Source organism: Petaurus breviceps, unplaced genomic scaffold, assembly GCF_028583685.1.
Source record: "Petaurus breviceps papuanus isolate PSGF00001 unplaced genomic scaffold, PetGlider_PUasm1.0 186, whole genome shotgun sequence".
NCBI lineage: Eukaryota > Metazoa > Chordata > Mammalia > Diprotodontia > Petauridae > Petaurus > Petaurus breviceps.
This window is the reverse complement of record NW_027185798.1, coordinates 1,465,314-1,476,637: the sequence shown is the minus strand read 5'-3', so window position 1 is coordinate 1,476,637 and position 11,324 is coordinate 1,465,314. Positions and strand designations below refer to the sequence as shown.

At 52.6% G+C, this 11,324-nt stretch overlaps 1 long non-coding RNA gene across 1 annotated transcript in view; it reads right to left on the bottom strand.

The window, feature by feature from the left end:
- Positions 1–4,204: 4,204 nt before the first annotated feature.
- Positions 4,205–11,324, bottom strand: part of LOC138162057 (uncharacterized) — a 19,635-nt gene continuing 12,515 nt past the window's right edge. Inside the window, exon 2 of the long non-coding RNA XR_011168519.1 lies at positions 4,205–5,246. This is a non-coding gene — a long non-coding RNA (uncharacterized lncRNA). The remainder of the gene's footprint in view (positions 5,247–11,324) is intronic.

Genomic DNA, 11,324 nt, shown 5'->3' with positions numbered 1-11,324 from the left:
CTGCAGACCCCTTCCTTATGAGCCTAGATCTGCTTGAGAGGGGCCTGATCCCAAGTGGATTCAGCAAAATCTATTCAGGGTCTATTAATCTACAAGTATTTATCAAATACCTACTTTGTGCGAGGACCAGCTAGGTGGCAGGGCAATGCACAGAGCACCAGGCCCGGAGGCAGGAAGACTCATCTTCCTGAGTTTAAATCTGGCCTCAGACACTTCCTGGCTGTGTGACCCTGGGCAAGTCACTTCACCCTGTTTGCCTCAGTTCCCTCATCTGTAAAATGAGAGGGAGAAGGAAATGGCAAACCCCCCCAATGTCTCTGCCCAGAAAACCCCAGATGGGGTCACAAAGAGAGTCAGACGACTGAAGAATGACTGAACAAAGATAACTATAGACCAACATGGAACTATAGACCTGGAACACAGATGGCAGTGCATCAGTCCCTGCTCTCAGGGAGGTTACAGTCTAGAGGGAGTTGTGCATGAACACGCTCCTCCACTTCATTGTTTGGGGCATCAAGAAGGGTGACCTTTGAGTTGGGCTTTGAAGGACTGAGAACTAGGCATGGGGTGGGGGGCACAGCTGGCGTAAAAACATGAAGACAAGAGATGGAGGGTCTTGTGTAAGTTACCAACAAGGTCAGTTTGGCTGCAACACTCTGGGTTGGTGCTAGAGACCAATTCCTGCCCTCAGAGTCCTCTATGGACTTTGGGGGAGACATGCAGAAGGAGTATTGCTCCCTCGTAAGAAAGCACTTTACAGATGTACCCACTGGACCCTCCCACAACCCCCCTAGGGGCATCCAACAATGATCAATACACACTTAGTAACAAATGGAGAAGTTAGGTGACTTGGTTAGGGTCACCTGGTCAGTAAATGGCAGAAGCGGGGTTCAAACCCAGGTCTCCCCAGACTCCAGACTGGTTTTCATTCCCCTTCTCCTCCCACTTTGAGCTGCCCAAACTCATACTCCTTCCTGTGTTGGAGGAGTGGGAAGGGTCTTGGCAAGGCTCCAAGAAGCCCCCCATCCAGTGGGAAGTCCTCAGCTGACAGCCCCTCCCAGGACTCCCTGGGGATCCCCTCCCTGAGCCAGGGTGGGACCTGGCTCCAGAGCCAGCCCAGAGGTGCCCTGTGTTGGCTCAGACTTCCAGCCCAGCCCTGCTGGCCTGCACACCTGGAATGCATTAGGCCCCAGTAAAGGAACCCCCTCCCCTCATTGCTGCCTCCAGGCAGCCCGAGTATAAATAGAGGTTGAGGGTTTGTTTTGACTACTTAAAATTGTGCAGGTTTTGTGCCCTGAGAATTGGGAGCTGCAGAGGCCCAGTGGGTGTGCTGGCACAGGCAGCAGGAGGGCCAGCACACAGACAGGGCCAAGCCTCTGATGGCCACAGGTCTACCAGGGAAGGGCAGGAACAGAGAGCTGATAGGGCAGAGATGAAGGGGTGGAGAGTGGGGGGGGTGCCCCAAGGAGGAGAGACTTCCCAGCCCCAGCTGGAAAGGATGGAGAAGTGCCTCCTCTAGGCTGAGCTCCAGCCCTGTAAATTCAGGTATCTTCCTCCACCCACTCCTGGGCCAGAGCGTCCAAAGATGTAACCCCATAGGCTGAGTGGACTGCAGCCAGGCCACTGACCCCAGGCCCAGAGGCACCTTAAGGCTGGAAGAGAGGCAGGGATGGCAGGTCAGAAGGGGCCACCACCCAGGGGGCAGTACAGAGCCAGGGAGACCAACCCTCTCATTTTACAGAGGAGGAAACTGAGGCCCAGAGGGTAAGTGACTTGTCCAGGGTCATATAGGCTGAGAGAAGCAAACTTGAGATTCAAACCCAGGTCCTCTTCTAGGTACCCTCCACACACACACACACACACACACACACACACACACACACACAGGCACACACTCATAATTAGAGCATCTTAGAGCTATACAGACATCATGAAGTATCTCAGACACCCTCCCAGAGAATCCGGTCTCAGATCCCAGCTCCTCCACTCACCTTGTCACTGCGGGCCCTTGAGCAGGTCATTTAACCATCCAAGGCTTTTGTTTCCTCATCAGAAAAATGAGGGGTCTGACTAGATGGCCTTGAAGGCCCCTTCCAGATCTAAATGAGTGATCTGAGCTCCAGTGATGGGGAACTCACTACCTCTCAAAGCACTTTGGGACAACTGTTAACGTTAGGTTTTTCGTAAGACGAAGCAGGAATCCTCCTACGTGTAACAGCCACCCGTTAAAACCAGTTCTGTCCTCTGGCATCAAGCAGAGCCAGCACAATCCCTGGTCCATAAGCCAGTCCTTGGAATGCCCAAAGTCTCTTTTCCAGGCTAAAACCAGCCCCAACTCTTTCAGCTGAACAGCATGATCTGCACAGCCCTTCACAGGGAAGCCTTGCAGCCCAGTCAGAGGCTGCTGGGTTTGGAGTCCCAAAAGCTCTGTTTAAATCCTGGCCTTCCTTCCGCTTGGGCTGTGGGCAAGACCTTTCCCTTCTCCAGGGAGTGGTTTTCTCCTCTGGGGGATGAGTGGTTAGCCTCAAAGGTACCATCCAGCTCTGCAGTGATGACCCTGAATCAATACACGGCTGTCCTCTCCTGGAAGCTGCCCAGCTTAGTGTTGTCCTAAAATATGGCTGAGACCCAAGACTGAGCAGGGTGATCCAACAGAGAAACAGCAGAACAGGATTCTCAGCTCTGTAATTCTGGGCATCCGGCCTCTCTTATTGCCCAGTCGAGGATGGCCTCAGCTTGGCACAGTGCCTGGCATACAGTGGTTTAACAGGGGCTTGATCCATTAACCTTCTTCAGGGCAAATGTATAGAGGCCATGTCATACTATTAAATCAGTTAGCAGCCTGGCAGCTAGCTGGTACAGTGAATAGAGAACTGGGCCTAGAGTCAGGAAGACCTGAATTCAACTCCAGCCTCAGCCACTTCCTAGCTGAGTGACCCTGGGCAAGTCCCTTTACCCTGTATACCTCAGTTCCTCATCTATAAAATGAGGTGTGGAAGGAAATGGTGGCTCAAAGCTGAGTGACCCTGGGCAAGTCCCTTTACCCTGTGTACCTCAGTTCCTCATCTATAAAATGAGGTGTGGAAGGAAATGGTGGCTCAATAACCTCATTAGTTCCCCATTACTTCAGCCTAGCACCTTTTCATTCAAACTATTCTCCTCTCTGTCCTCTACCTAGGAAGTTGATTGTTTGAACCCAAGTAGAACTTTACATTTATTACATTCCAGTTTCATACCAAGATTCCCTAGTTCCTATATAGAAACATATGGACTCACGCACCAACATATGTATCAACATCAATACATCTGGAATTTCACAGAAGTGTCTTTGCTGGTCCCCTGGGCTGCTAGTGCCTCCCCTTTCAAATGACCTTCCATCAAGTCTCTCTTCAATCCCTCTCCCTCTCCCATTTTTGTCTCTCTATCTCTGCCTTTCTCTCTCTGTGTCTGTCTATGTTTCTTTCTCTCTTGTCTTTCCTCCCTTTTCTCTCAGTCTCTGTCTCTCCCTTCCTCTCTTTCTTTATGTCTCTCTGTCTTTCATTTTCACTCAATCCATATGTATGTATGTATTACATCTACTTAATTATTCATGCCTTGCCTCTCCCATTAAAACGTGAACTCCTTGAGCATAGAGGACTGTTTTTTGGCCTTTCTTTAGATCCCATGGCACTTAGTACAGCACATAATAAGTGTCTAATGAAGACTTGTTGACTGACTGATCAAACATAGCCTGAGACCCCTGAGTTTTCATTCGGTCCCTGACTCAGTTTCTCCCCTCTAGAATGATACCACTGATCCCTGGTCACTCCTCCACAAGTAAGATTGCAGAGCTTCCAAAGGGGCTCCAATCTGTCTTGACATCAGGCATGTCTGCTAAAAAGCTGCACTAAAAAGATCTAGTTCTTGAAATGCCAGCTCCCCTCAGTAGGGACTCACCCTGGATTAGAGAGAGGCCTCCATTAGCAGCCTGGCATCTCTCTCCTCTCTCTGTCTATACCTCCCCCATCAGCTCAGTGCCAGCAGGTCTTGTGTCCAAGAGCCAAGCTTCGTGGGCCCAGAAGAGAGGGGCCATTATCCGTTTCTCAGGCACCCATAGGGCAATCAGGAGGGCCAGGGGTGATTGAGAAAATGTCAGAAGCAATGGTGGAAAAGACCTTTGGTTCTCTGGCCAATAAGAAATCAGAACAGGATACTTCAAAATCAAGCTGTGTACTAAGCATTCTAATAACACCTTACATTTTTATAGAGCTGAACAAATCACAAATCATTTACAGACATTAATAGCTCCCATTTATGCAAGACTTTACGGCACTTTCTGCCCCCACGGGCCTGGGAGGATGTCAGGGCAAGTATTAGCCCCATTTTATGGAGGACAAAACTGAGTCTTGAGGAACTTAAACACCTTGGCCAAGTCCTCCAGCTATAAGTGTCTGGATAAAACTCAATTTTCCTGATTCTGATGGAAAGAGAAGTCTGACTTTGGAGAAGGGGAATCTGAGGCCAAATTCTGACTGTGTGGCCTTGGTCGAGTCATTTAATCTGAGCCTCCTCAGTTAGACTAGGAAGCAGGAGAGCCAGATTCTAGGCCAGAACCTCTGACCCTGGAGTCAATCACTTAACCTTTGTTGACCCCAGTTGCTTCAGCTGTAAATAGGATGGATGACCCCTGCCCTGCCCACCTTTCGGGAAGGCCATATGGGATGGTAGAATTAGAAATGTCCCGGTAGAATCGACCTTAGAGGCCCTCATTTTACAGGGGAAGAAGTTCAGGCCCAGTGGTAACTTGCCCATGGTCCTGAAGACAGGATAGAGCAAAGCCAAGATCTGAACCCAAAGTGATTCCAGAATCGGTCTTTCTGCTGCTGTTTCCAGTCCCTAGTAAGGTCTGAGGCTTCTTTCCAAAGGTCACTGGCTTCATTCTGGGAGGCAGCTGGTAAGAAAGGCACCTCTTTCCTTTCCACTTCCAAAATGTTCCTACTGCCTGAAACAATTCCCTCAGCAAGAGGGGAGGAGGGAGGAAGTTTGGCAGGTTGTGTTTCCTGAATTTTCAGCCCAAAGATCCAGGTTCAAATCTCAGCTTTGCTACTTGGGGGTCATGTGACTATGAGCAAGTCATTCAGTCTCTCTGGGCCTCAGTTTACCCATTCGTAAAATGAGAGAGTCAAACTAGTAGGCTTTCAAGGTCCCTTCCAGTCTTGTAATTGTTGGTCTTGTCTGTTCCTAGTAGCAGAGGGTCTAGAAGAAACCTGGAAAGAGGAGAAAAAAGGAAGTAGATGCTGGCCACCCTCAGCCCAGCAGTCCTTCTGATCCCCCTCCCATTCCCATTCCCCAGGGAAATCACGGCACCTGTTCTATCCCTCTGGGGCCAGAACTCACCCCTGCTCCTGAGGCTCCCAGAGGTCTGTGCTCTGTCCAGCCAATGCTAGTGGCCCAGCCCTGGCTTCCTGGAAGGGAGGAGTACCTGGGTGAGGTCCACTATGTCCACTATGGACACAGGACCACCCTTCCTCCCACTCCTGGGCCATTGCAGAATTTGGAGCAGAGTCCTATGGTGAGGTTTGGGTCCAGCCTCTCCATCCACCCAGCAGGAAGAAAAGGGAAGCACATAGACCAAGCCCTGGGTCCTCTCCTCTGTCTCAGGGCTGATCCTGCCTCCAAACCCTTCCCCCAGCCCCTAGGAAAATGAAGGGGGTCCAAAACCTGGAGAGGGTGCAGTGTAGGTGGATATCTGTGCCCTGAGGTGCAGCCGTTCACGTGAGAGGTCAGGATACAGGGCGAAAAGCAGAGGATTCGGGGTCAGAGGAGCATTTACTCAGCCATTTACTTTCTATGTGATATTGGGGAAACCATTCAAGTTCTCTGGACCTTGGAAGAACCTAGTCTATGCCCCTCTGGTCACCCTGCAGGTCACTTTGCTCATCCCCTCATCTTCCTGATGACAGAGGAAATATCCTGCCCAAGGTTACACAGGCAGTTGGGAGTCTAGTAAATGTGAGCTAGTATCCAGGCCTGTGAGTTCATTGAGATAGGGAACTCCCAGTGAGAAATCTTCCTCTACCAGTGTCTGTCAGGCCCACTGAATAACTCCCGGTCTTTGAGAGTGGGCTCAGGACCTGAGAGGCACAGTGACTTGCCCATGATCACCCCACCAGGATGTGTCAAAAGCAGGACTGGGGGCAGGTCTGACTCTGAGGTCAGTCATCCAACCAGCACACTGGGCAGGGCCAAGTGGGGTTACTGATTGTCATTGTATATTATATTGCAACAGCAGTAGTGGTGGTGGCGGTGGCCACAGCGCAATGATGGCGGGGCAGATGTGGCAGCAGCAGCAGCAGCAAAGACAGTATTTGAAGTTATCTCCTCAGACCCCAGGCCCAGGCTTGGCTGTTAATCGTGTGTGCCCCTCCCTGCACACACATACACAGACACACACACACTTTAATAACTTCAGGACTAGGGCTTTGAAGGGACTTGTCCAAGGTCACACTAGGCCCCCAGGCCCATGCTTGTCTCCCCCTTTCCCATTCTGAGGTGTCCCTGGGTCCCCCTGTCCCCAATCAAGCCTAGTCACAGACCTCTGGAGTTCCCGCAGAGAAGGCATCGCCTCCCCACGTCTGATATGTTGAAGTAGATGGGGGAGGAGAGGAGCAATGCGGAGCCAGAGGGAGCAGAGCAGAACCTGACTCCCAGCTCCCTCTCCTCTGCCCGGGTCCCACCTCCCACCCTCCTGCTACAGGGGGGTGGAACCGGATGGCAAGGCCCCCTCCCCCACAACCCAGCAGATGGCGCCCCCCTCCCCCAGGGACCCAGGGGCTCTGGCTCTTGTCACACCTGAGCTGCTGGTGGGGGTTGATTTATGGGCGGGGTCTGGGCCCCCTCTTTTCCCTCCCCTCTTCCCTCTCCCTCCCCTTCTTTTCCTAGCCGGCCGGCCGGCTCGGGTTTTCCACGGAGTCAGGATCTCCCTGGGGCCAGAGGCTGGGGGCCAAGAACAACACCGGACTGGTTCCCCCACCTCTCCTTCTCCCGCCCCTTCCCCCTCCTCCTGGCTCACACGCCCTGGCTGCCCCTCCCCCCCCCAGGGGGGGGGGGGGGGGGGGGGCCCCCCCCCCCCCCACCATGCGGAGGGGGAGGGGTGGGAGCTGCGTTACCTCTCTGGTTCGACCTCTCGGGAAAGGGGGTGGGGAGTCACAGGGGCCAGCCTCAGGGCAGGCAGGTCCCGTCTACTCAGGGTCCTGGGGTCCCCCCTTTCCTGTTGGTCCCCCTTCAGCTGTGCGATGCTGTGAGTAGGTGGGGGAGTCAGCCAAGGAGACGCGCGGGGAGGCAGAGGACCCTATGCTTTCTCCAGGGTGGCCTGGGGGCAGGACCAAGGACAGAGGAGAGCAAGGGGGAGGGGGGGAGGTCCGAAGGCTAGCGGGTCCAGTCATGTGTCCTCCCAACAACCTTTGGGGAGAAGATTCTTATCATTCCCATCCTAAAGAGGGGAAAACTGAGGCTCAGGAAGGTTAGAGACTTGTCCAAGATCACACAAGTAATAACAGTCAGAATTGGAACTCAAATCCCATCTCAGGGGGAGCTGGAGACAAGAGGCCAGTGCCTGCCCTAAAGCAGATCCTCAGGAGATGTTTCAAAGTCAGCTTTCTCTTGACTCCCAGGCCTAGGTTCTTTCTACTAACTCCCTCTGGTCTTTTCTTTGTAGAGTGGGGATAAGTCAACAAGCACCTATTATGTGCCTGCTGTGTGCCCAACCCTATGCACCACGTTGTGAGGGCCACAATGTGGTGTCACACTGAATGTGCCATCTCGAAGTGCTCAGAGGCAGTATGGTCCAAAGGAAAGAGTGCTGGGTCTGGAGTGAGAGGATGGGGCTTTGAATCCTAGTTCTGTAACTGATAAGTTATGTGGCCCTTCCACAAGGCCTTCCCTTCCCTGGACCTCAGCCCTCTCTCACCTGTAGGATGAAGCGCTTGGCCAGAATGAGAAATGATAGCATCGATTACACACCTGCAGAGGGTCCACTATGACCCCAAGTTCCCCCTCATATCAAGAAGAGAAGGCAGTAACACCCCATCTTCCATGAGAAACGAACCCTGACTCACAGACTGTTACAATCTTTACAGGATGGACTCTCCATCAGTTCCAATCGCCAGTGGGACAGGAAGGCCTCATGTCCAGGGAGAGGATCTGACTGCCTACCTGTCTAGACAGCTTTGCCCAGCCTGACTTCCTCTTGTTCAGTCATCTCGTGTCCCTGGCTCCCATTCCCCTACCCTCATGCCACTCACATTTCCCCACCAAAGTGGATGAGCCCATCAGCAGTGACCCAGAAATCCCTATGACTTTCTGACACACCTAAATCACCCCTATCCCCCCTTGTTCTTCCTCTCCTCCCTCTCCACATTGAAACACCTTTAATTTCCCAGAGGCTTATACTCTAAAGGAAAGGAAGCCCTTTAAAGGCTGAGACTGACACTGGAGACCAGTGGGGACAAAGGGGGGGGGACTGGTAGAGTTCACTCACCCCCTGGGGCTGAGGAAGCCTTGAGAAGGACCTGTCAGAGAGCAGACACCACCCCATGGGGATGGGTTTCCCTGGCGGGTCTTTGCCCCCTGGCTCCCTCACCTCCCAACCTCCCAGAAAGAGCTTGGCCCTGTCCCAAAGACCCAGGGCAGGAACAGCTGTTTGGGGGTGGGGTGGGGGTGAAGGAGGGTGGAGTCAAGGGCAAAGACAATCTCTCTCTCTCTCTCTCTCTCTCTCTCTCTCTCTCTCTCTCTCTCTCTCTCTTCCTCTCTCTCCCCCCTCTCTCTCTTCTCCCCCTCTCTCTCCCCCATCACTACCTCCCTCCCTCCTTCCCTCCCTCTCTCTCTCTCACGCTGAGGCATCCTGACCAGCCTCCCCCACCAGAGTGGATGGGACCCAGTTTCCTGCTTCCCCTCCCCTCCCTAAGAGAGGGGGCTGACGCTGGCCAATTTGTTCAGAGAAGGGGCTCTGGTTTCACAGGCTCATTTGAATGATTTCCAACATGAATTCCTGCCTCCTCCCTCTCAAAGGAGCCCCGAGCCTGGGCCTCCCCCTCCTCCCCGCCTCCCAGCCCACCCTGGACGGCACAGTCCCCACTACAGGGGACTCTGATGGCCCTGGGGGTGGCTGGAGGGGTGTGTAGTGGCAGTGACTCAGGACTCAGCTGGAACCTGGGGCCCTGTATGTTGGACAGGTGACCTGGCCTCCAGGAAATGTGCCCAGACTGTACTTGGGGGCCTCCCAATGCTGGGAAGCAGTGGAAAGAATGCCTGTCTGGGAGTCAGAGGCCCTGGGTTCAAATCTCAGCTCTGCTAATTCACTACCTGGGCAACCTTGGCCAAGTCACTTAATCCCTCTGAGACTCAGTTTCCTTATCTGTAAAATTTCAGAGGAAACAATCTTTATGGGCTGATCCAAAGTGAATCAAGATAAATCTGGACAAGAGTTTCTACAATGGCAACATTATGGGAAAAAAACAACTTTGGAAGACTTTAGAATTCTGATCAATGCAGTGCTAAACCACTAATCCAAAAGCATGAAGATGAGATAGTCCAGTCACCTTCTGGCAGAGTGGTGAAGAACTTAAAGTGTAGATTTTTGGATATGGCTAATGCAGTAATTTGTTTTGCTGGACTATGCAGTTTTAAACTGAGGGCATCATTTTTTCAAGGTTTATTTTTTTTAATTTGATCAATAGGGGAAAGGTTAGTAGAAGGGACAGATTAATTTTAAAAGCACTTGTTACTTGAAAAAAAAACTTTAAAAAAAACAAGTCAAACATTTTTATTTATTTATTTATTGCTTGTTGGGGGGCAATTGGGGCTAATTGACTTGCCCAAAGTCACATGGCTAGTAAGTGTATCAAGTGTCTGAGGCCGGATTTGAACTCAGGTCCTCCTGACTTCAGGGCCAGTGCTCTATTCACTACACCACCTAACTGCCCTTATTTTTTTTTTAATGAATAGTTTGGGCTATACGGCTTCTAAGGTCCCTTCCAGATCTCAAAGGGTTCTCTGATGAGTCTTGGGCACTTTCCCTTCTCTGGGCCTCAGTTTCCCCATCTGTAAATTGAGGGAACTGGCCTCGCTATAAAGTCCCTTTCAGCTCTGGGTACAGCAGGCAGTGATATCTGAAAAAAACTGTTCTCAAAGACAAACTCACTCCATCTTTTTTTTTTTAAGCATTTGCTCAACCCAGTTCAGAACCTGTTCCCTAGTGCCCAGTCACCTCCCCCTCCCCTTGCCCAACCTCCTCCCAGAGCCTGGGCAAAGCTCTCAATGTAGGGGACATCTGAAGGGAGATACATCTTAGAGCTTCAAAAGAATCCAGGCATTGAGAGGGCAGAAAGGAGTGGGATTTGGGCAAGGGAGAGATGGGGGAGGGAACCAAGCTCTGCTCCGAAGTTAGCCCTGCTTTGGGGAAGAGCACCTTCCCCAGGGGAGATAGCAGCCTCAGACCCCAAGGCAGAATGTCCCTGGGCTCTGGTCTTCCTCGTCCCCACCTCCTCCCCGAGATTGGCCCCAATCTCTCCAGAGCCAGTGTGACCCCAGCGCCTCCCCCCGAAGTCCCCCGGGGGTCAGTATTGGGGGTGACTCATCTCTCCCAGAGATGAGACTCAAGAGGCCCTTTGTTCTGAGCTGGGCTGGGGGAGGCTGCTGGGTTGTTGAAGAGAATGCTCAGAATCTGCGGGCAGACCCCGAGCCCAAGCCTAGAGCCTGCCCATGACTAGCTGGGTCACTCTCCCCGTCTGGCCCTCAGTTTGCTTAGTTGTAAAATGAAGATGCGTCCCTCCCCCTAAGAGATCTCTGCGACCTCCCCTCTGCTCTGCAGAGCCAGTGGCCATCATTGTCTGGCCCTGACCTGGCCCCTCTCTAGGTCTCTCATTACGAATCCGTCTATCTCTCAACACCGTCTACTTCTCCAGCTCCTCCCCGCCCAGAGTAAGGGGGGGGGGGGGGGGGGGGTCAGGGAGGAGCCCAAGGGCAGGGGGAGAAGAGGAGGTGTCTGCCCTTCCCCTCGAAGGCATCCAGGAAGCCAGCCGGATCACCGCCCCTCCCCCACTGGCTCTTCGTGGTACATCCCCCAGGGCAGCCTTGTCTGGTCGCTCTCTAACAGCCGGAGTCTGGAGCCGCCTGCTGCCCCCTCCACCAGGCTTCCTTTGCTAACAGACCGCCTTAGTGTGCTAGAATTCTGGACGGTCCTTCACGGATATCACAGCTTCCTGAGCTCTGGGGTGGGCGAGCAGACTGAGTGGCCCTAATTCTGTCTTCTGTCACTGCTCTATTCAGTCCTAAAGAAACAGGGG